This window comes from Protobothrops mucrosquamatus, unplaced genomic scaffold (assembly GCF_001527695.2).
Source record: "Protobothrops mucrosquamatus isolate PMUCROS unplaced genomic scaffold, P.Mucros_1.0 scaffold95, whole genome shotgun sequence".
Classification (NCBI taxonomy): Eukaryota; Metazoa; Chordata; class Lepidosauria; order Squamata; family Viperidae; genus Protobothrops; species Protobothrops mucrosquamatus.
Genome location: NW_015386470.1, coordinates 1,003,471 through 1,029,681, shown reverse-complemented (window position 1 = coordinate 1,029,681; position 26,211 = coordinate 1,003,471).

The window sequence follows — 26,211 nt, the reverse complement described above, 5'->3', positions numbered from 1 at the left end:
AGTTCCAGCTGGATCTCATGGAGTTTGGTGTTCTAGAGAATATGCCCTGCAACAGAAAACATCATTTCCAAGGTCCCATCAAATGGCATTCCCTGATAGATGCAAACCAGAGCAGGTAGAAACAAATGGAGAAAGTTGGTCCTGCTAATAAAAATAGCTGATTTCTAACTGCTATTGAGACTTGCTTGCCCATATAATGCAACATACAACTAAGTGCATCAAAAGTCAACATATATTCACCATAGGAAAGTTGTCTCTTAAAAAAACAAGGTTGCCTCCTCATGTTCTCAGAAATTAAAGTTTGAATCATATTATGGCATGACTTCTAAACTTTGACTTACATATTTAAAATCTGATAATACAGGAAGTTTTTACTTATTTGGTCAACTATTCATCAAACAATTCCCTTTCTTTTTATTCAAAGGCTACAGAAATTGGAAGCTGACTTATTTGATAAAAATGCGTACTACTTTTGCAAGTGCCATTTATTTATTTATGCATCTGGGTCTATAGGATGAAAATCATGCTATGTACATACATGTGTATAACATGGGAATGTATATGATGACAAATTATATGTAACGATAGACTAGGGTTGAAATGCCCTTATATTTTCTATGTGATTGGAATTCTGCTTTGTACCCATAATTCAGCTTATTGAGATTATTGTAGATGTGCTGCATAACTTTGATTTACTTTTGATAGTACGTACTACATTGAAGATTGGATCAGGGTTTAGCCATGTAATAAATGTTGTTTTAATTTAGTTTTTATATTTACTTCTAAATTTGTAAAAAAAAAAGAATTAAACATTTCATAGCAGAAGTTAAACATTTTACATTGCCAAGCAAATCACCTCTGGCTCTTTTCCCTTAAGTCAGTTTATTTTCCTAATATAAAACTAATATGACATAATGTATAATCTAATTTGGAAATTGCAATTTACTTGGAAGGATTATGCTGCCAGCCAGTACCAACAAAGAAATTGTTGGAGAATATTTCTTTACCTTCATAACATGGCTGATAATTTATTTTTCCTTCAGAAGATTACTTTTCTTTTTATGACATTTCCTGTTGTTTTGACTTGCATTAAGATTAAATAATATGTTCCACACTTACCATTCTGCACTGAGGAAACTAACCTTTTCCTTGAAATAAACTCAAGGTGTAAAAAAATGTGGGTTTTATTAATCCATGCTGTTTGCTTTCTTCACTGGGAAATATATGGATTATTATTCAACTAAAAAAAAAAGAAAATTCTTCCACTTAAATTTATATATAAAAAGGGAAGTTTAACATGGACAGCTTGCATATTGGCATTATCATTAGCCGGTTTAAGAAGAGGGCAATTTCAGCATTTGTTCATTCATATCACTGTGGGACTGTAATAATACCAGTTATCCATTAATTACCTAAGCAGCAATCTTATACAAGTTGACACGAAGCTCTATTAAATGGAGTGAGATTTCTAGGAAAGCACTAAGCAAATTGTGCTGTTTTGTAACTTAAAACCAATTAAAACAGGGCCTGACTTTTTCAGGAGCAGTCACCTATAATATTCATTTTAAATATTGTCTTTTATCATTCAGGTGCTAGGAAAAAAATGTTCCTCTAAGGTTGACCAGGGAGACTAAGTACTCCCTCTCAGATAGGCTGGCAAATGAAGTTGATATTGTAGTTAAAAGTGATTTATGAAAATGGGAATGCTGATTCTTTTCTTGCAATTTAGGTTCCATGCTGACTTAACAACTAAAATTTGGAAAGGGAGAGAGTTTAGGACGAGAGGGAAGAAATTTGCTTGGAACAGCACATCCTTCTGCCATTTTAGAACTGTACAATATTGCCTTTTAAATTTAATTTTAAATTTTAATATTGGACTAATTTAAGTTTTCCCCTTCCTGCCATAAAAAGGGGAAAAATATTTCCAAGTACTTGGCATCTTTTACAAATCTTTAATGCCCCAGCTGAACAAGCTGGATCTGTGCATATAAGGAATATTTTATAAGTACTTCTAATGCACATGTAAAACAGAATATACTGTACTTATTCATTCCACAATTCATAGCCATCCCCAAGCCTTTCTGAGCTATTGAGAAGCAGCTTTTGCAGTACAATATTGAGTTACATTTTAATGGCACGACTAGTTACCTGCCATTAGCTAGATTGTCATCCATTTGTTTTGCAAACAAGAAAAACTAGATAATCTGTAGTTGTAATCTTGAATTCTAAGAAATTTTCAGTTATCAGTATTGCTGCTAGATTCTTTTCACAAAGTTGAACTGCTTGGTTTTAAATGGATTTAATGGTACTGTTGAGATGAAATTAGCTTTTAACAAGACTGACAATAAAGTAAACTCTTCTCTCTTCTAAGAAACTGAAGTATGGATGCATAAAAAGATTTCAGTCAGCAGGAAATTTAAATATATGCAATGTTGGGACTAAAATCAAGTACTTAGAATTCATTTTTTTAAAAATGACAAAAATTAATGGAAACATTTTTGCTCTTGAATGCACACATCTGTATTAACAATAGCTAGTTATAATGGCTTTTCCAATTTCCTGTTTTAAATAGAGGTTAATAGTTTATTTCAAGGCAGCTTACTTAAATTTATTGGATAATAATAAACAAAAATAAAAGCAATTCTTTAGGGAAGATACGCAAATGAGATACAAAAGGCAGAATATCAACCAGATGCCAGGATTTGTTTGATTGTTTTTACACATAATATCAGATATATATACTGACTTTGAGTCTTCATGGTTATGAAACAAAAGCTTTAACATGTTCTTTTGTATCATAAGGAAGAATTATTCATATGAATTAAAATATGAAACACAAATTAAATATACATTTTCATCAGTACAAATACATTTTACTTAAATTTGCAAGCTTGCCTAAGGCACTGATTTAAACTCCATGTGCAAAAATAAATCTACTGCATCTTATTAGTAGTAAGATAAAATAAAAATGATGTATCATCAGTTAAATTTGAAATTTCTATTGCAGACTTATTAAAGAAAAAGCAGATTTAAGCCACGTGATGAAATTCCTTCAGTTAAGTCTTTGAAGACATTGAACAGATTTTGATGTTGTTTTCAAGTGTATGTTATGCTGCACTATTATTATGCAGTAAGGTTTTATTCTTTTCTAAATTACATGTCAGAGTACTAACAAGTAGAAAAGCATTTAAAAATATTTTTATTGATAATAATGTTGTTGATGATGGTGAAAATGGATTATTATTAGATCATTCATTTAGATTCTTATAGTCCATTTCTTCTTTCTTGCTCAATTTCTATATTAGTATTCTCCAATCACGTGCCCTTCGGATGCACTGGAGTCAACTTCTGGAAATTCATAGTTACTGCTTTAACATATTACTAGCAATTGTGTAGATGACAGTAATTATTCTGTGTTGCAATGAAATAGTCTTAGAAATTTCAGAGTGGCTTCATGGATCAGCAATATTCAAGAGTTAATTTCCTATCTGATAACCAAATTTAATTCATCAATGGAAAATCAAGTTCATAGATTTAATGGTTCAACAATATATTTAGAGAATGAATATGGACCATCTTCCTATAGATAGCTTTGTAAGATATATGGTTTGTGATTTTTGTATGCCATTGGAGGACCCTAAACATGTTGCCATATTTCACAGTCTTTTCAGAGGGTTCACCAAGGGGTGGGGGGTGGGGTTTATGGTGCTGGGGAGAATACCAAAATGGATTTTTAGGGAAGTGCCATATTGAGATTGACAGGTTGATGTAAACCATTGACCGGGTGCCCAATGGCCTGTCAAACAGAATTCCTGTTTGCCATCTGTAACCAATTAAACTTTTCATAGTGTTAAACAACACTGATATGATCCTGTTCTAAGAGTTGAAGCTAAAGTTGTTTTACACAGACATTTCACATCTAGTCATTTTCATCCCATCTGGGAACTATTGTCATTAATGTCACATACTTAATGAAGTACCCAAAGGGAAGCTCTTTTCGAATGCAAAACCAATAGGGAATCATTCAAAAGAGAAAAATGTGAAATTCCATTTACAATCCTCAGGGATCATTCTCTCCAAAAATAACTCCCACTTCTACATTTTCCCCAAAGCCAAAAAGTTAAAACAATCTAGATAGTGGAACAACAATTAAATCCACCTTATTAAAATAATATTTTTTCTCATAAGCAAATACTGCTTTCTCATTAAAAATAGGTGCTGTTGCAGTAGTTGCACAAACACAAAGCAAAAGATTCATTGCTTGCTGAATCTAATTATCACAGGATGAACTGCACTTCCATTATTGGGTGCAGATGGAATAAACGGTTTGCTTATATTTAATGCAAATATACATTTCTTGGCAACAGATGGTCATTATTTCCTGATACTACTCCTTATTCAGAATTGGTGTCATTTGCAGTTACATATGCTGTGAATCAACAGCAGGAGGCAGACTTAAAGCAGCACACATGGATAGCAAAGGATAGTTTTAATAAATATGTTCTGTAGGTTTGTCCACTTCAACACCTACCACCTGTCTTCCTGGCATTTGCTATGATGATTAAATGAGATGTCAATATGCATGTATTATCTGTGCATTCAATGGAAACTCTAAATCATAGGTCCCCAACCTTTTGGGCAATGGAGAAAGTTTTTTCTGAGGACCAGAGGGGGTGTGGTTTTCAATACTGCCAGCATCCTGAGGATGGAGCTTTGCTTGTTTGTGCGCCCCGCTTTCTGGCATGCTGCACACTGGTGCTGGTCCACGGACCAGGAGTTGGGGATCCCTGCTCTAAATGTCTGCCATTTCACTCATTTGGGGGATGATGTGGATTTGTCATATCATATATGCATTGACAGAGCTCCTCCCTCATCATTGTGATTATCTGGAAATTGTGAGTCAGAGGGGCCTCAGTTCTATCACACATACCACAAAAGAATGTAATAGACTGTTCATAGAATCGTCAACTGTACCCAATGCTGTGCAGTGTCTTGATGTGATCATATGCTACAGTATACATATGAGATAGACAATTATATATGCAGGGCAAAAGCCTTCTGGTTCAGGAAGCACAATCCCTATCAGAGTAAATATTACACCAATGTCATTGAGTCACTCAGTGGTTTATTGATAAACATTAGCTCCATGTTCTGATAGGATTTGAACTGAGATTCCAGGGGACCTGAAGGCTGCTCCCCTGTGATCACTGACTGGAGTCATCTATTAGATTCTAATGGAATCACCAGTGTGCCTCGCTCCCAACAGTTGTAAGTAGGTGAGAGGACTAATGTGGATAATACTACTACTGAGAGGTCTAATACAACCAAGAATGGAAAATGCTACCCATCCAGGTCCTGGTGAAAGTGACTAATGCTATTTTGGTTCTGTGTCCAGGCCTGAATCCTGACTAAGAAGAACTCTGATAGTCCATATCCTTTAGGACTTCTGGCTACAAACTTTGCTTTGGCTTATTCACTGCCAATGTAAAATTTTAGCTTACACAACTGTCCTGTGAAAATAATATATGAAAATGCATCTGCTGTATTAATATATAAAACAGGTGAATCTTACAGAGTGAGTCCCAATCCTTTCCTCCTATCAGGATTGACCTACACTATGGTTAACACATCTGGCTTGCAAATATCGTTCTTTTCTAGCAATAGTCTTAATTTTGTCATGCTAGATCTGGCAGCCTTTATGGATTTCACAGAAATCTATCACAGCTTCCCTCCCCTTATTCTTCTGGTTGTACAACATGCAAGAGAACAATGTTAAACATACGTTGGAGACTTGGCTATGAAAAGTATCTCAGAAGAAACACCACTTCAGTGAATTATTGATCTGCTCCCTCAGTTAGTGTCTAATATTAATGCTGAGTCATTAATGATACCAAGAAAAAAAAGCCTTATCAGTTTTCTGATGAGGGGTTAGATCACAGACCAAAAAATAATTCAGGTAAATCCCATTGAGGATTATGAGTGACCACTAATGCTATCTCATGCCAGTAGTCCAATCAGATAGACTAATGTAACCTGCTGCATGTGGGATAGCATTTGGAGATGCTCCAGAAGCTACAACTGATGCAAAAAATAGCAAATGGATTACTGGAGTAATAACCCACCAAACAAAACCAATCGGAAGTCACTGCATTGAGAATCGGTATGCTTCCAAGTTCAACTCAAAATGCTCATTACTAATGTGGAATACTTTACTTTACACCTCTGGAATATATCAGGCAATGCTAGGTCAGCAGGCTTGTTGAAGTTTTTCTCTTTGTGAATTAATCTTTTGGTGTACTCTCCACCCCCAAATCTGATTATACATTGCAAACAAATGAAAGCCATTCTGTTTGAATGTGCTTTTGAATATTAGCCTGCCTTCCTTCCTTCCTTCCTTCCTTCCTTCCTTCCTTCCTTCCTTCCTTCCTTCCTTCCTTACTTACTTACTTACTTACTTACTTACTTACTTACTTATTTACTTAGTTCCATACTGGTTCTGCTGGCTGTTTTTATTAGCTAACTACTAATTTATTTGGTCCATGTGCTAAAAAAAAAATCATACCCTTTTGCTAAGTCAGGTACAGTTTTCAGGGGCCAACATGTATGTAGCTATTTCCCCCCCCCATTCATATATATTATATAAGGCCTCTGTGGATTAATCTTATCACTATTACACTGAAATGAACAGAAAGAGATGTGTTTGTGTATATGTCATGGTGCTGAAATCAGATTAATGTGTTTGTGTATATGTCATGGTGCTGAAATCAGCCACAACAATACATTTTTGCTTATCAGTCTGCCCAAACAATCCTGAAATACAATGGCCCACCAAATGTGTTAGCAAAAATCATGAAGACTAAGACCTTTTCGTAACTACCTCTAAAACAAAGCAAAACACAAAGCCTGAACCGGTCTTTTAATATTTTGAAAGGAAGTATTTAGTTCATTGTGTTGATAGCCGTACACCACAATATTACACTTGAGGAACAGTAAAATACCCCTGCTTATTGCAAGTAGGTCAACATTGTGATAAGTGCTCATTTACTGAAAACCACTTTCACCACAAGTGAGGAAATTCAGCCTCTCTAGAGCTGTCACAATCTTTGCTGAACTTTTTTTTCCTTTTCCATCTGTAAGATGTTAAACTAAACTCTCAGGTTGTTATCCGGCTTTTTTTTTCCTTTTCTTGAGCTGGTGATTTATTTGCTAGTGGGTGGTGCTGGAGATAGTAGAAAACCCAGGAAATTCCCTTCCTGCCTCCTCCATAAAGCTATCTGTTATGTAACAGTATCACTTTCCAGCTAAGTGACATTTATTCCCATTTCTTCTTCCTGTGGTGTTTTGCATTAACATTTGCTAATCGGGAACAGCCTCTTATTCACTTCTAGCATGCTGTGAGGCATGAAGATTCCTAATCAGTTTAATATCTGTCACCTATAATTTCTGCAGGGGTGGCAGGCTAGCAAGTTTCAGAACATACAAACCAGCATAAAAAGTTGGGAAATTATCTCCAATACGGGAGACAAGAAGAATCGTAATATACAAAGTCAGCAGGCAGAAAGCAAGACATTACCAAAGCATCAGAGAGGATCTGTCAAGGAAAGATACTCAAGTACTAAAGGCCAACATCAACCAAGGATCCGGAATTGTTCCCCAATTCCTCACAAACTACTCTGAAGCCAGCTTGCAGCGATCTTCACTTCAAAGTGCTGATAATTTTCAGACTATACCCTGAAACACTCAAGGCTTGCTTTTAGCTGACCAAAGAAGGACATTCATCAATTACCTAGTTTTCTCGCCTTCAGTTGCTGTGGTGCCAGTTAAAATGGCAGGCACCCTGTCCCTTTTTATAAGCATGGGTTGGGCTTTGATTGCCTAGCTGTGTTTACCATTTTACAGCTAGAATAGGAAATGGCCTTGAAGCACCGAAGGAAAAGTCACCATCAAGGCAATGATCAGACAAGCGTGGATCGAGTCCATTCCATGAAACCAAATTGCTCAGATGTCTCAGACCTAATTCACAGGAAGATAAAGTGAGGGAGGGAGGAAGCACATCCAAACCTGTGAAATTTTGTTACTATAACTGTTCCAGTTATAGTAAGTAAGTCGAGTTAGTCCTCGACTTACAACAGTTTGTTTAGTGACTGTTCACAGTTACAACAGCACTGAAAAAAGTGACTTATGACCGTTTTTCACATAATCGTTGCAGCATTCCCACTGCTGATTCATATTTATGACAGTTGCAGTGTTCCAAGGTCACCTTTTGCAACCTTCTTACTTGTACAAGCAAAGTCAATGGAGAAGCCAGATTGACTTAACAACTGTGTTACTAACTTAACAACTGCAGTGATTCGCTTAGCAACTGTGGCAAGAAAGGTCATAAAATGGGGAAAAATTCACTTAACAAATGTTTCACTTAGCAACAGAAATTTAGGGCTCAATTATGGTCATAACTCGAGGACTATCTATAACTTTAGAACTATATGGTATTAGTCTGGTCTGTCTTATAGGACTGACACGTTTTGACATTGTTGACCCTCTTGTGGACGTCCCTGTGCATTTCTCTGGCACTCTGATTCCCCCCCCCTCTATTTTCTTGCAAGGAATTTCTACATCCTTTTCCCTTGCTTCCATATTCCAGTCATTCTGTTAGGAAATGGCAGTCGCAGCAGTGTGATTGAAGTCCTGTTCCTTTTGTACGTGTTACATTGGGTCTCTATTGTGCTGCCATGGATGCCATTTTAGTCTCTAAAGCCCCTTTCTCTCCCAGGGATGTTAGTGAGATTGAAAGGGACTCCTGATGCTGCAAAAGAACCTTGGAAATTAAATTTCCAAAACTTCAGACTGGGGGTTACTCTACGCTTATACATATGTACACTTGCTTCTGTTTATACATAAAGTTTATTCAGGTTAGCAGTCTTTAGGCCTTTATTTAAAAACAAAAAGCATATCAGCTGGTGGAAGTACACAGATTTGTATTTATAGAGCAATAGGTTAATTAAGAATCTCAGAAAAACTGTCTCTGAGTTATCACTAAATGGTAAAGTAAGGCAAAGTATACATGCAGAAGGTAACTTTTTAGACATCATGTAACTTGCCTATTTTCTTTTAATGAGGCAGAGAGTATCATGACAGAAATTACATTTTTATATAAAACATTAAAACAAAACAAACCCCCTTCTGGTCCTTGTGTCAAAGAAACTGTCAGTCATCCTGAGGAAATTTAAATCTATGTGTGCTTTCTTTTCTTTTCTTAGACACATTATAGAAATGTTTCTTGGCATCTTTTTCTGTTTCTAAAAACAAGCAGAATCTTTGAAATCATCTGCCCCCAATTTACTCCTGGTTGACCCTAAGACCCTGATCTGTCAGAACCAACCACATCTGTGCCCATTGCTGAAGAATGTGGCAATTCAGCTCAACATGTGTCTTGAGCTGTGCATATGATATTCATGGGAAACTGAAGAAGAAGCACCATTTCCTCCATTCCAGACACCTCCTTGAGCTATATTGGGAACCAGGCTACTCAAAGAACCTGTTTCCCCCCCCCCACTTCTGTCTTCAATTATCTCCAACGGCACAGCTTTGATTCAACTGTCCTGCAATATTTCTTCCAATACAGATTGGTTGCCACTTTTCAAACATAAGACTCTGCTAGGTTCTTTAATTAGAAATCATAATGGTGGAGAACGCTCCTTAGGCTTTGAAAGGGGATATTGTATTAGCTGCAACTGCAAGTCCAAATAATTTGTGTGTGGTTAGATTTATCATGTCTTCTTTTAAATTCCAGATTTTTTCCGATGCTTCAACATTGTAGGGGAGGCCCCAGAGTAAACAAACAAAGTTCTTCCAGAGTATAACCACAATGTTAATTTAAACAAAATTGTAAAAGAATGTTTTTCAATGGAACCTGACATCTGTATATCTCTATGCTCTTTTTCTATTTCTCTCTCTTATCTATCTATCTATCTATCTATCTATCTATCTATCTATCTATCTATCTATCTATCTATCTATCTATCTATCTATCTATCTATCTATCTATCTATCTATCTATCTATCTATCTATCTATCTATCTATCTATCATTATTATCCACTCATCCCTCCCTCCCTTCCTCCCTCCTTGTCTGAAAACTCAAGGAAAGCCATTTACCAGAATTGCTTTCAGTTCTGAAACAAAAGAAATCATTTCTCAACTTTGTTATTTTTTAAAGATAGGATTCTCAGCACATTGCCTCCCAAAAGATGGTACCCTCATTGAATATTATCAGTTTGAATATTTTTATGTTCTTGTCACATATTCTTTGGGTTAAAATATGTTTGTTTCCAAGAAAGCTGGAAAAACTGTGTGATATACAATTTATTTATTTATTCAGTTTATATAGCCACCCATCTCACATTTGTGACTCTGGGTGGCTTATAATTAAAAGATAAACAATGCCAAAGAATAAAAATAAAGCAACCATACAAGCAACAACATTGTCACAACAAATAAAAACAATTGAAAGCCACATTTTACAATCATTGGAAGAGCACAGTATTTCAATATCAATATAGCCATTTTATGACCTGCATATCACTCTTTGATCCAATGGTCCAATGGCAAAACTAGATCTTTAAAGCCATCAAGGTGGGACCAGCCTAACCTTGGGCAAAATGATGTCCCATAGACAGGATACATGGCAGAAACAGTCCCCCTCCTGAGTCTGATCTGATGATACTCTCTAGTGGATCAAACCCCCAACAAGCTTCTTCTGCCAAAGCTGATGGGACAGGTTGATGTCACTGGGGAGAGATGGTTCCATGCCTGGCAAGTTCTGTAGTTAAATATGTTGTAAAGTTATGTCTTTGCTGACCAAACAGAAAAAGTAGCATGACAAGTTGCAAGCTGCAGACCCAGCTAGTATGGGTCTCAACTATGCTGGCTTGGAACTTTGGGGTTCCATCATAGGATATCTGGAAAGCTGGTTGAGAGAGTCTTCTGTATCATTGAAAGCACTGGAACATACCTTCTAGACAGATAAGAAATTTCTTGATGTTAGTAGGCATATAATGGATGTTCCTACAAATTGACTGCCATTGGGAGCACCAAAAGCTACTGCCAGTGCCCTGCCTACCCTCTCTTCTAATCTGAAAGAGATTCTCTGTTGTTCCATTTGTCTATTTTGAGGCAGGTGGATAGTTATGAACAAAGCACTGGAATGCAGAAAGCCACCAAACATTGTTTTCTAAGATTGCCTCTGTGACCCAAAGACATTCTCTGAAAAAAGGATGATCCTGTAAGCTGGAAAGTTATTTTAGAGTGTGCCAGGTTATACACATGAACAATGAAAGCTTTATTCATATATCTAACAAAATATTTGTGTCCGTCTGCAAGCATCTGAAACAAGATATAATTCTTTACTTGAATTGAGGTTGTCTTCCCAAACTGACTGGGACACAGTGTCCCTAGCTTAACATTTTCTTGCTTTGATTGGCTTGTTTTGTTACTTTCATCATTCACTTCCTGGGGTGCCCCAGAATAAGAGATTTTAGCTCTCAGGAAACAAGGAAACTTTTCATTGTCGTGATTTTACTGTATTTGGTCTGATGGGTTTTAGATCAAGCTTGATGTGCATGAGCCATTTTCTGCTGTCAGTTCCCAACATTTTGCATCCAAAGTTGGAATGAATGAATAGGAAAAAATTCCATAGAGATGTCTCCAAAACCAAGGAGCCGTTCTCTTTCTGTATGTAAGACACAACACTTCTTTCTTTTTTTAACTTATTGGTAACGGTTGTTAGTTTTGATTTGTGTGTGTTTCTATTATCCTCAAATCACATGGCAGAAAGTAGAGAGGACCGACAGCTGGCATTCTGCTTATACTACAAGATCTCAAAGGAGCTTTTCTGAAAGAGGCTTGAGAGTTTATAACAATGCATTAAGCGGTCTTTTCAATCAGGGCTGTCTTAGCACACTCCAGGACAAGAATGAGGGTGTCTTTGGTTTATTTCCTTGCTAGTATATAAAAGTTGAGCATTTCAACAGCAATGGAAAACTTGGCTGGGCCTCAAGAGAAGGTGAGTCTAAGGAAAGAAGTGTTAAACACTCACTGTTGAGCTCCTATTTTTAATGCTGTCACTTAATCCTGCAGGAATTGTAATGCATTTTGCTTGTAAAAAGAGTAGTCTGTAGGTTTAACTTCCACATCCATGCAAGTTAATATGAAGCTTTCCATTCAAAGCCTTTGTATTGGCCCGTTCTGATTTTAGAAAGGCAATGATTTTAGAATAATAAGGTAGGATCAGAAAGCCAGGTTTAATTAGTCCCAGAATGAGGATGACATGGTTTAAGGGTTAGGCATCATGTAGACCAGCAGTGCCCAAGCTTTCTGGCTCTGTGGACTGGGGGCAGCAGTGGTGGTGGTGGTGGGGAAGAGGACATGGTTGTGCACTCACACACCACTTGTGCAAATGCAGTTTTGTGTGCTTCTGTGCTCATATGCCGCTTGCACAATCCAGTTCCCTACTGGCCAAGGCCTGGCATTGGGCCATGGACCGGGACTTGGGGAACCCAGATGTAGACTCTTGCACAAACCAGATGTCAACATTACATTACTATGATTGAAATGGCCCAGAGGGCTACCAGACCTGGGTTACAAAATCCAGATGACTACTGCATAGCAACAAAGAATATCCTGATAGTTTATCTTTCCATTCTCTGATGATGGTGATATGAGGAGACTTACATATCATGTGAAAACCTAGCTTTCTAGGTTGTAATGCTGTAAAAGGTGGAAGGAAAGAGAAGAAAATGACCAACATTAAGTAGATGGACTGACAGTGGCAATGGACACACCATTAAGAGACCTGAAATACCAGGCTAGGGAGAGATCATTATGGAAGAGATCTGTCTTTGTGGTTGACTTGACAGTATGTAATCAATCAATACTGAGCATGTCATAACAGCAATATTTTAGAATCCTGCTGATGCTATTAGACAATCTGATGGACTTCTGTGACCATCGTATTCCATACTTTTATAACGTCTTCTGCTTGCCTTGCATTAAACCTTGGATTTTCTATCCCAATACCTGCACATTCCCAGAATCCTTCCAAGATGATGAGAGAAAAACTTTTACCAACTGTGCTCTCCATTATCGGTGTAGATGTTATGTCTTGAAGCTCTGAGATTTTATGTGCAAAGGAAGTGTTCTTGCATTCAGTCCTTCTTAATCCCTATAATACATCCTGGTTCGAGGAAGACTGGCAACACAGGGCCCATCATCAAGAGTGAGATCTTATGGTATAACAGTTAGGCGCTGGCAACTCATTAGCATTAGCAACTCAAAAGCTCACATCACAATCCAAGTGAGTTGCTCATAGAATTAATGTGCATGATGAAATAATGGAATGTGGAAAAAAGCTTGTATTCCATCTTCATGTAAGAAGAGTGCACTAAAAGTGCAATTCAGTAAGCGAACAAGTAAACTTAAAACTTACTACTCCAAAGAAAAGAGCTGGAGCTACAGATGAGTAATCATATTTGTTACATTCAGTGAGTCTGACAGTATTTATTCTTCTACTAGATGTTTTATTAATGTTGTCACTCTGACTCTTGGGAAGTTCTGTTTTAACTGCCTCCCTGTATGACTGCTACTGCTGCTGTCATCATGGGCTATAGGATTTCCCAGTAGAGGTCAGAGACATCTGTTTGAACTGCAAAATATTTTGTAAACTCCATAATGAATGTAAGCTATTCTGCCTTTGAGTAAAGTGGGGGGAAAGGATGATCTGTGCAAGCTGAACTGCAGTCTAGGATGAGAGATCCTGGAGAATTTTGTTTGGTCTGCACTTTCAAGTGAGTTGACCCAGTTTGTATTTCTGGGACTGATTGTCCTTTGAACTGTGTTCTATGAATTCCACATACAAAATCCACATTCATGAATTCTAAAATGCCTTTTCTAGAAAGGGTTATATAGAATGCATATGATAAGAAAACACATATAAGAGAAAGCTGGATTTAAGAAAATATATAAAATGTACTTTGCTGTACTTTTCAATACTCTTAATAAGGCAGAGATTAGACAGAATAATTTAAGACTGGAAGTGTGCATGCAAGGCTGACATATGCTGGCAGAGACTTATACACATTGGTGTGCTTTAAGCAAAGCTACATCAGACACAAACTTCCAAAGTGAATTCATTACTTCAATGTGCAAAAACATGAATTAGTTGAAGTAGTTTGTAATGAAATATTACAGGAAGATAATGAAAAAGGAAAGTGAGGTATACAATCTAAAATCAACAGGCTAAAAAGAACTGCTAATTCCTGGTAAGCCTAATTCTTCAGTGAGGAATTCAAACATATTTTCGCTACTCCCCCCCTCAAATGTTAAAAATTTCTCTGCATGTCCAATAAATAAATAAATTACAATAGTATCAACATATATGAGATTAAAGTTGATTCAGTGATAAATTGTATTTAAGATAACATTAGATTTCCCCAAAGAATTTATTTGAAAAGATGGAGATCAAATTTTCTTTGTTGGAAGGGTAAAAAAAATTGAGAGTTCTACTGACCCTTAGGATATGGTCATATGATTAATTGGTATCTTTTTTGGATACTATATTGATATATATATATAAACAGATTTATGGGAAAAATTTTACAAGTTAAAGATGTTAATGTAAAATGGAACTGTATGCCAAGGCTTTGGAATTTGACTGTTTATCAAGTATTATTGTTACATGGAGCATAAAATCATATCGAGAAATGGGAAATGTGGCATTATTCCAGATGTCAAAGAATATTATTGGAAATCTATGATCGGTCTGTTTTAGAAAAGGCAATATTTCCTACTAACTGAAGAATCAGGGATTTTTTTTGTCATAGAATGCCCAGAACAGAGTTCCGGCACCTTTTTTGGATGGAACCTTGTAGGGTAGGCAAGGCAGGTTGTATGACATGTGTGAGTTCCAGCACCTTTTTTTTCTTCAAAAAAAGCACTGTGAAGAATGCAGCGACATATGTTGTTACGGCAGAGATTTTTGTGATATTTTACAATAATATTTTGTACTGTTCATATAATAGAAGTAATAAACCAGTGATTACTCATCCATATCAAATGTAAGAGATTTTTTCTCTTTTATTTTAAAAGAGCAAACAAACAAAAAAACAAACAAACAAATAAATATTTTCTCAACCGCTCAACTGATTAATGTTCTGAATCTTAAATTATTATTTTTATTATTTTACTCTGAAGCTGGCTGAGAAAGCACATATATCAACACAAACATATTTCAACATGAATGAAGCCACAAGTTTTTAATCTACAGCCTGTTTTCAGTGGTTTCCAGTGATTCCTTCAAACATTGCACACATTCAGTGCTTTGTTGGCTCAAGGAAGGAGAACACCTTCCTTTTTTTTAGTAATAGGCAGCATTTTTAGTAATAGGCAGTCTGATTGTAAGTTCTGACTTAAATACAAATTTGAGATAAACGAACCCATTTTTAACCTGAGGAATGCCTGTAGAGGTTAGTCTGAATATTAAGTAATTCTTAAAGAGGAAAACATTCCTTCTTTCTGGCACATATATATTTACGAAAAGTATGAAGTAATTGCAAACTACAATACTCCCTTACTGTTGTCCTTTCATTTGGCAGTGTCTATAGTTAAAGGTAAAGCTTTCCCTATCCAGTTGTGTCCAACACTAGGGCATGGTGCTCGTCTCCGTTTCTAGGCTGAGAGAGCCAGCATTGTCCGAAGACTTTTTCCAGGATCACGTGGCCAGCATGGCTATATGCCAAAGGCATGCGGAACGCTGTTACCTTCCCACTGAAATGGTACCTATTAATCTACTTGCATTTGCATGCTTTTGACCTGCTGGGTGAGCAGGATTCCTGGCCATCTAGCAGTCTGCTATAGTCCTACCCACCATCGTTCTAGACACATAGAAAACACATATGTAGAACATGTGCAAAACCCCTTCAGATTTCCTCCCAGCATATAGCTAACATAAGCAATGTATATTTGGGGTCTTATTTGAAAGAGGCAGTAACAAGCAACCCTTTGCACGTGCAGTAAAAACTACTTTTTGATGCATTTTCTTTCCTAACTGCAGAAAGAACTGCAGTTATTTTTGGCTATTAGTTGCCAAGAATTTGTCAGAAGAAGAAGTTTTCTTTGGAGGATTGTTGCAGAGAATTATAAATCTTCAGAATGCTCTTCCTCTTTCTCTGACAAAACATTCTGTAGTTTATTGCTGGTGTTGTTCAATCAGAACTACCCATGCTCAATTTTCAGATTTTAATTGTTGCCTTATACTATGTCTTATCTATATCACACATATACACACACACACATAAACACATATATAATGTTTTCCTTTCTTATTCTTTTTTCTATCTTCTTTTTTCTTTGGCTTTTTTTCTTTTTTTTTTTTCTTTTTCACATTTACTATAGGATTTTTTTGAGTGCATTTCTTATTATAGATGTAATTTTTTAAAAAATAAAAACTTTTTTTTTAAAGGAAGAGGCAGGACTCCCAGATAGCTTGCACAACTACGTCTGAACTGACACAGGTAGAAACCAACAATTTTTAAGACATCATGTAATAATAAATGTAGTGAAACCTGGCTTTGAGTTGCAGGAGTGAACAGGCAAAACAGCATTTTGTCAATGGCATGTAAAAAGAGACCTGGAAGAGACTCTTCCTAGATCTTCACAGTATTTATCTGATAGTTATGCAGCATGTGTGCTTTAATCTGGCAAGATTCCTGTCTACAGGAGAACAGCAATAAAGAAACTACTTTGAGCAATTCATCATGTTTTTCTTGGTTCCAGGCGCCTGATAATAAGTACTGTTCGAATGTTTGAGATAGTAGAGGAAACAAATCAGTCCAGATTTCTCCCCTTTGATATTTTTATTATATTATCTGAGTTTATCTGTGCATACAATATATATTTCCATTTTATAAGGCACTTAAATCAGAATGCAATTTTAATATTATGGATTGAATTTATTATAACATACAACTACCTCAGGCTGTATGGGTTACTGTTTGTAACTGTTGCATTTCCACCAACATTATTTGGTGATTTATCTTCTGTTGACTAGGGCTCTTCATATGCCTTTAAGCTGAAATTTAACAGTGTAATAATAATGTGATAGAATATATTTGCAACCAGTTAATGCTATCTTAGAGGCTATAATCTTTATACTATTTTGAAATCCCTGGTTTAGTCATCTGTATGATATTCTTTTATTGTTTTTTCATGCTGTTTCTTGTACTTGTTTATGTGTTTTCTTTAAAGTGCCCAATAAAACAAACAAACAAAAAACTATATATGGTCCTGCAGAAATTGTAACCTACTATATTTTCCAGAGAAAATTGTATTTTCCTTTTCTGAACTATTTGCTTTGTATTTATGTACAGTTTTGCCTTTGGGAAACAGAACTCAAGGGAACATGATAACAATTAAAATTAAAATGAGTTTACAGACTGAAAACAAAGAGAAACATTGCTCATGTATTACAGAACTGCAAGTCAGTTTGATGAAGCAGTCTCCAAAAGTGGTGTGACTAATCTGTTAATTCAGCTCTTCCTAAACTTCTGAAAGTTGAATCCCTCTTAGGAAAATGAAAACAATCATGCATTCTAGAGCCCTGCCTTGTGTCATCGGGATTCTTTTCAAAATCAGCAGAGCAAATAGGAGAGGCTGCTTAGATCTTTGTTAATATCACACTTTTGTTTTTGAATGCACAGTAAGGAGAAATCGAATACTGTAGTCCAACCTTCCCCAACGGCAGCTTTTGGAGCTAAACTTCTTGAATATCTAGTCAACATAGTCATTGACTAGAAATTCTGGCTAGCACCTCTATAGCTATCAGATTAGAAAATGGTTGCATTCTAAGAACCCAGTCTTCTTTCACCATGGTATGGCTAGAAGAGGCTTCAGAAGACCACATAGATGTTAGAGGTGTCCTGTTCCTGCTCTTTAGTGCTCATGCACTGGGGATCACTATTGCAAGGGTGAAAGCATATGTCTATGGACCTCAGAGACTGAATAAGGAAACTGTGGGTCTTGGGAATAGTCAATGGAGTAGCCATAGATTATTTGCTAATATTGTCTTTATATAGCCATTAGCCAAGCAGTTCTTGACAATCCTCTTTAAGAATTCTTTTTTTTTTAAACTCTATCTGGAAATTCTCATTTCAGTCTTCAGTGCACAGGACTTGGACAGAGAGATAAGAAAATTCAAGGGAAGAAATTGCAATATGTGCTACAATTAAAGCCTTAGTGAGACCACACCTGGAATACTGCATCCAGTTTTGGTCACCACATTACAAAAAAAAAATATATTGAGACTTTGGAAAAAGTACAAAGAAGAGCAACTAAGATGATTAAATGCCGGTAGACTACAGCATACGAAGAACGGTTGGCTAGTCTAGAGAAAAGAAGGACTGGGGGGACATGATAGCAGTATTCCAGTATTTGAGAGGCTGCCACAAAGAGGAGCCTCTTATTTTCCAAAGCACCAGAAGGCAGAAGAAGAAACAATGGATGGAAACTAATCAAGGAGAGAAGCAACCTGGAATTAAGGAGAAACTTCCTAACAGTGAGGACAATTAACAAGTGGAACAGCTTGCCTTCAGATGTTGTGGGTGCTTCATCACTAGAAGTTTTTAAGAAGACCCTGGACAGACACTTGTCTGAAATGGTATAGGGTCTCCTGTTTGAGCAGGCCGCTGGATTAGAAGACCTCCAAGGTCCCTTCCAGCTCTATTCTGATTCTGAATTTGATATATACTTCCTGAATTAATGTGCCAATTGATATATAGTCCTGTTTTGGACTGTGCAATTACTTGACTTTTGGCTCAAAAAAATGAAGAAATGTGGGCATTTTGAGGTATCTGTCTTGATATCTATCTAAAACCTGTGTATAAATGTGCATTCAAAAATCATCACTACAATTTTATTCAGGTTTGAATGCTCTCTCTCTCTCTCTCTCTCTCTCTCTCTCTCTCTCTCTCTCTCTCTCTCTCTCTCTCTCTCTCTCTCTCTCTCTCTGTGTATGTGTGTGTGTGTGTGTGTGAAACAATAAGTAGATGGAGATAAAACATACAGTGATCCCAGGAGTAAGCTCATGCAAAATTGATCTGGTTAAGATACATTGCAATCTGTTATATCAAGAAAGTTCATGAATTTACTGCCCACAGCTATAAAAAATGATGTACCACAGTTCTGCATCTGGAGTGAAGCTTGTAGCAGTCTGCACATGATATTGTCATCATCAATCTGTATTTAGAGGCTGTTTTGCTGAAGAGTATTAATATTGTGTTGACTGCTTTTTTCTCCCACTTGTATTCATCCACACTTTAAACTTACAAGCTGCAACTGAGATATGTCATATCACAGAACTTACAGACAAACAGTTGATAGCCTTGGAACAGAATAAACAGATTGACAGTGTCAATGCAGCCTACAAACAACAGCTAAGCATGAAGAACCACCACCACAAGTCTCAGCACAAAATTCATCTACACAACTCACCTGGGAGTAACCCAGTATCATGTGGCAGTGTGCATGTATAAGAGAAAGAGCAGTGTCCTGCATATGGGAAAACCTGTAGAGCGTGTGAGAGACCAAATCATTTTGCATGAGTGTGTCTCTCAAGTAAAATGGAAGTGAGGAAGCTGCCCACAACTGAGCAAATGTCAGATCCTGAGGATGCACACTTGTTTACCACCAATGAGGTTTACACACCCAAAAATGCATTGGTATGCATACACACTACTCTTACTGCCACTCAGCAGGCTCAATCCACTCTTCAACTGCCACTCAGTGGAGACAGCCAGCAATAACAGCACCATCTACAAAGCTGGCATGGTTTTGTTTCAGGTCTGCCCAGTCTCTTCATGCACAGCTACCAACATGGGAATATTTCTGTCTTTTTGCATACTTAGGCCTTCCACCCATATTTCAAAGATGTGACACAGAAAACCAGATCCACCTTTTTGAACCACACATGTAGGACAAATCCAGTATTACACTAGCGTGTTTGCAGATTTTTTTTTTAAGGCATCTTCAAATCAAGCTTGAACTTGGTAACTTATCTAGTCACATGCATGCATGTTTTTTTAATCACAGAGAAATGATTTGCCATTTAGTTCTTTGGGATATTTTCTCAAACTCTTAGTCAATAGAGTTATAGAAAATTTTTAGGAAAGCCATCCCCCCCCAAGGATTTTGGACTAGAAGGAAGCACTAAAAACAAGGTGACATGGGGTGGATTTTTTAAAAAGGAAACACACAAGACCTATCTCTCGTCTTGTAGCATTTTCTTGCAGTGTGTTTGCTTTCAATTTGGAAAACATTATCTTACATTTAAAATAACTGAAAAAAACTACCAATCTGAGGTTTTTGGTTATATTTTCTTAAGCTCTAATGTGGAATAATGAACACCTACTTTTTCTTCTTTTTTTAAAGGTATCCTTTAAAGTTGGGTAGTAGCTGAGTCAACATGGGAGGATTTTGAGTGCACCTGAGCAGTCTGTAAGTCATAAACCAACATTCAGAGGCACAACCCAGTCAGGTGCCATATTTTTGGTAGAACAGCTTCTTCCTGATGCTCAGAACACCTTTCTGTTCCACATCAAACCCCAGATTTGTCCTTTCCTCAGTGAGGCAAAATCCCTTTTGCCTTGGTTGTTTAGAATGAAACGTTCACACCAAATGCACAAACCAGCCTTGCCTCTGAAGGAATCCACTGGCAAGGCTGTCCTCATTCTTGAGAAGAGCACACGATAAGGTTTTTTTGTGTGTGCCAGAAAACAGGCAAGCTGGAGGCCTGCTGATGTTTTGAAAGGGGTCCAAGAGTAACAAAAATGCAGCTCTCTGTGGTAGTCCTGCCCCCTTGTGTTTCTCAACCAGGGTGGCTGAATGTGTTTTTATACCTATCAGAAAATTTGCTACAAATGCACAAATATTAATCTACAGCTATTTCCTTTGCTTTCTTAAACATGAATGAAGATGTTTGTCTCCCTTCCATCCCCCCCCTCCATAAATTGCTCTTGGTCAGAGGGGGCATGTTCCGTCTCAAAGTTTGACTGCCAGGATCAAACAAAAAAAGCCTTGTGAACCTAAAGGAGAAACAAATAAATAGCTATTATGAGGTGGGGGATGGAAATCAGAGAGGCGGACCTTGTCTCTGTCAACAATATTGACTTTGTTCACTTGGAAAAAAAAGAGGAGGGGGGGAGATTCTGCTCAATGTGCAAAACAAAACAAAATGAAAAAAAAAGCCCTTCTTATTTGGAAGGTGGAATGAAAAAAGACAGAGGTTACAGGAAATGGTAGACATTTTTTGTTGAATTAAACCATTAGGAGTGACCCAAAACCAAAGGGAAAGAAAGGAAACAACTGGATACATTTAGGTCACAAGCACCAGCCAAATGGTGAGCTGCAACCAATTATCATAAATGAATGTTTCTCTTTTATTCATGACCACCGTGCCTGCTCCCATGATGCTCTCTGCCCGTTTTGTGAAAACAGATGAAGCTATTTTATTTTCTTCTTACAATATTAGCTAATGCAATTGAGCAAATGTTAACACATGTTGCGTTTAATAAGGGCAAAAAATTAATCACTGCTAAAGCCCCTAAAAATAAGAAAAGACAGGGGGAAAAAGAGCTAGGAAGGACAAAAAAAGAAAAGAAAGAAAGAAAGAAAGCTGGGGCCGCTGCTGCTGCTAGCTTTATATAGACAGATATATGTTTATGCAGGATTATGTAACTTAGCTAATGGCTAGAATTATGACATTAGTCATGCATTTTACATTAAAAGAGTCCTCAAACATGTTTGTGCAAGCTGTAATTACACCCCCTTGCTCTGCTTATAATACTTTGCCACACACTAAAAGCAAAATTATGCTGCCCCTCTCTCTGTGGACAAGAGAGAGAAGACCATTTTTCTCTGAAACCTGCAAAAGAATCAATAGCTTCAATCCAGATTTAGTCATACTTTGATTTCAGTGAATTATTTTCAGTAAGAGGAAACCCAAACCCAACCCTATACAATTAGGAGATTTATGAAGCAATTCAGGGTGAGCTTTCAATTAGGTTCCACTTAACTCTGATGAACTTTCAATTTTCAAAATTTGGCAGTGAATTTTGAAATTAATAAATGCTTTATGGCAACGTTTGACTGAACTGGAAATGCTTAGTTTTATTTTAATACCCAGTGTTTCGGATGTTACACATGATATAATGTATCCTGCAATATTACTTTGGACATTTTTTGAGCTTATGGATCTCAATTAAGTGGACAGGGTCTTTTATGATCTTATTTCTGCCACCCATGGATTTGAACCCTACCCCCCTGATTGGTACAGGGAGGACAAGGCAATAATCAATGCTGCAATACAAGCCTTGAAAGAGGCAAGACTTTGATCTTGCAACTTTGGATAAGTACCACTCTCTTCAACTTTTACTTTTTGAGAATGGCCAAATGACCCTGGAAAAAATGAATTATCTGTATTCTTGACAGTCATGATTCCGTCCTAGGCATGGGCTGTAAATTGCACTGATCACTCTCAAGGATGATCTGAGGTGGTTCCTGAATAACTGATTCATTTCCATAATTATCTAGAGTATTGGTTTCTTGGTTTTTTTATTTTTACCTCAGTGACTTTTAATACTGTCAACTTTAGCTTTCTTTTGGGCTTGTGTTGCAGTCATTCTTTGTCTTCCTGAGCAGGCAAGTCCAATTCCAATTACATTTAGTGATTATGGAGAAGATGATGAGAACCTTCAAGCACTCTTTTCCTGAAGTTTTCTCCATCACTATGGGTTCTGTTATTTGGGTACACAAATTCATTCTCTTTTTTTTTTGTTCTCTGTCTCTCAACAGAGGAGTCCTCATCCAGGGTTTGGAGTTTGTCTTTGCAATAGGCAGAGACTCAACCCAAGCAAGACTAATTGGCTGTTATTTTCAGAAGCTAGCTAGTCCAGGACTGTACTAAGTATAATACTGGATGTGAATGAGCAAGCTCTCAATCTGAGAATCTTCTTGGATTCCCAGGTACTGCTCAAAGCATAAATGGAGGCCTTTTTTGGGGGGGGGCGGCGGCACTATATTAGATATAGAACACATTTTTACCCGAAAGTTAGGGGTGATATCAAAAGTGGATTTACAACTGATTGCCCAAGGGAATGATTTGGAAAAGGATGTTTCACTAGATCTAGAAAAAAAATAGAATGAGATTTTAAATTTTTAAAGAAATACAAATGATAAACTAAGAGAATGACCTGGATAATTTTTTCCCTATAGGGTTAACAGAAGAAGCTTATTAAAGCCTCGAAGAATTGTATGTGATGGGACAAAGAAGAAATGAACAGAAATCAAATTCTATGACAATTTTTGAATTAAAGATTAAGACTGTTAAAAGTGAAAGAAAGGAAAGAATAAAAGTTGGTTTATTTGATCAAGATTAAAATAAATATGTTGTTAATTTCAGTTATCTTTTTTGAACCTTTTGGTTCCCATCTTCAAGAAAGGGAAAAAAACAAACCCAGGAAACTACAGACCAATCAGTCTAAATCAATACCTGGGAAGATCCTGGAAAAGATAATAAAAAACAGATCTGTGAACAATCAGAAGCAAACAAAGTTATAACTAGTAACCAGCATGGGTTTGTTAAAAACTGATCATGCCAAAACAATCTTATTTCATTCTTTAATAAAGTGACTAAATTAGTAGACCAGAGAAATGCTGTGGAAGTAGTATACTTAGATTTCAGTAAGGCATTTGATAAAGTAGACCACAACCTATTTCTTGGTAAGCAAGAAAAAGGTGGAATAGACAACGTCACCACCAGATGGATTTGTAGCTGGCTGACAAACTGTACTCAACGAGTAGTCCTCAATGGTACTACATCCACATGGAGAGAAGTAAGCAGTGGGGTACCACAAGGCTCCATTTTAGGCCCAGTACTCTTCAATATCTTCATAAATGACTTAGATGAGGAAATAGAAGGGGAACTCATCAAATTTGCAGATGACACTAAACTGGCAGGAAAAGTCAATACCCCAGAAGCAGAAAAATCAACACCCCAGATTCAAAAATATCTTGACAAACTTGAACAATGGGCCTATCCAACAAAATGAATTTTAATGGGGAGAAAAGCAAAGTTTTATATTTATACAAGAAAAATCAAAGGTATAAATACAGATTAGGCAAGAACTGGCTCAAAAACAGTAACTGTGAGAGGGACCTTGGAGTCCTAGTGGATGATCACTTGAATATGAGCCAGCAGTGTGCAGCAGCAGCCAAAAAAGCTAATACAGTCATGGGTTATATAAACAGAGGCATAGAATCAAGATTACGTGAAGTATTAGTGCCACTTTATAAAACCCTAGTAAGACCACACCTGGAATACTGCCAACCAGTTTTGGTCACCATACTACAAAAAAGATGTTGAGACTTTGGAAAAAATTCAGAGAAGAGAAACTAGGATGATCAAAGACATGGAGACTAAAACATATGAAGGACGGCTGCAGGATTTGGGTTTGGCTAGTCTAAAAAAAAGAAGAAACAGGGATGACATGATAGCAGTATTCCAGTATTTGAGGAGCTGCCAGAAAGAAGAGGGGGTCAAATTATTCTCCAAAGCACCAGAGGGCAGGACAAGAAATAATGGTTGGAAACTGACCAAAGAGAGAAGCAACCTAGAATAAAGGAGAAGCTTCCTAAGAGTGAGGACAGTTAACCAGTGGAACAGCTTGCCTTCAGAAATCGTGACCACTCCATCACTGGAAATTTTTAAGAAGAGACTAGATAGTCACTTGTCTGAAATGGTACAGGTTCTCCTGCTTGAGCAGGGGGCTGGACTAGAAGACCTGCAAAGTCCCTTCCAGCTTCTATTCTGTTCTGTTCTGTTCCGTTCCGTTCCATTCTAAACTTTCTACTGACACTAGGACTGAAAAGATGATGTCTTATGGATCTGTTTATAAATAAGAGATGGGATATGGAATGAAGAGATACATTTGTAATCTTAGAGGTGGTCAAGAGTCATTAAATTTGTTTACACTTGCTAGCATGAAGGTGGGCAATTACTTCCTTATATATTTCTTTTGTTTTTCTTTATTATATTCTTATCTTTTTCTTTCTTGTTCTTTCCTTTCTTTTCTTTTTCCTTGAACTTTTAATCCTTCTCTCTAATTTTTATTTATTTAAGCTTATTTTGTATTGAATGTTATTATTATAATCAACATTCTTGATAAACATATATATATAACAACAAAAAAAGATCAGAGAAGTATAAGGAGTGGGACTGCTCGCTACAAATTGTTAGGTAAATTCATAATGAAACTTGATTCTAAGTTACAATACACAGGTAATAGATAATATGTTTGGTTTTTTTTGAAAAAAAAACTTCTTAGACAGCATTGTTGAGGAAACTGTGATGGCGCTAAAATAACATGGGCCATAATCACCGAAATGTAGCAATAAATTACTCAATTACTAGCCAACCACCACTTTCCATCATCATCACAGCCATTACATCTGTGGGCTGCTCAAAACTTAAAACATTCCTGTCCAAACATATCCCAATATTTTGCAGTATTCCATTGGTATAAATTGCATGGTTAAAGAGCCTTCACTTCGTTTTATAGCCTTTTTGCTTGATCTTAAGCCCATTTAATAAGCCTCAAAGAAGTTGGAACTTGTAATTAATTTCAAGGGTCAATAAGCCCAATTGGTCTGTTTGCTTGTTTATCAGGGTCTTTTATTTTGTAAAATTTGTGAAGCTACTTCATTAAATGTTAAAGAAAATATTCCCCAAGAGTGAGCAATTGAAAGACTTAAGGGCAACTGCAATCTGCACAAGACCATCACCTGCTGATTTCATTTTGACAAGATACTTTGTTCCAGATCTTTTTGGTCTGAAAAACTGTATTTTTTCCTTCCTCAGAATTAGTACCAATGAAGTCCATTCATTTTTTAAAATAGGCACACATGTCACAACATTTTCTTGGTGGAATCTGAAAATAAAATTGGCTCACGAGACACATTTCTTTCAGCACATAGTGTGCTAGGAGCACAGACCACTTTGTTTCTTTCTATTTTCCACTGAAGGTAGCCAAAAAACAGAAAATATAAAAGCAGCCTTTTCTTTTCTCTTTTTCTGCTTTAGCACCTCTGATGTGGTCACCAAGCCACTGCT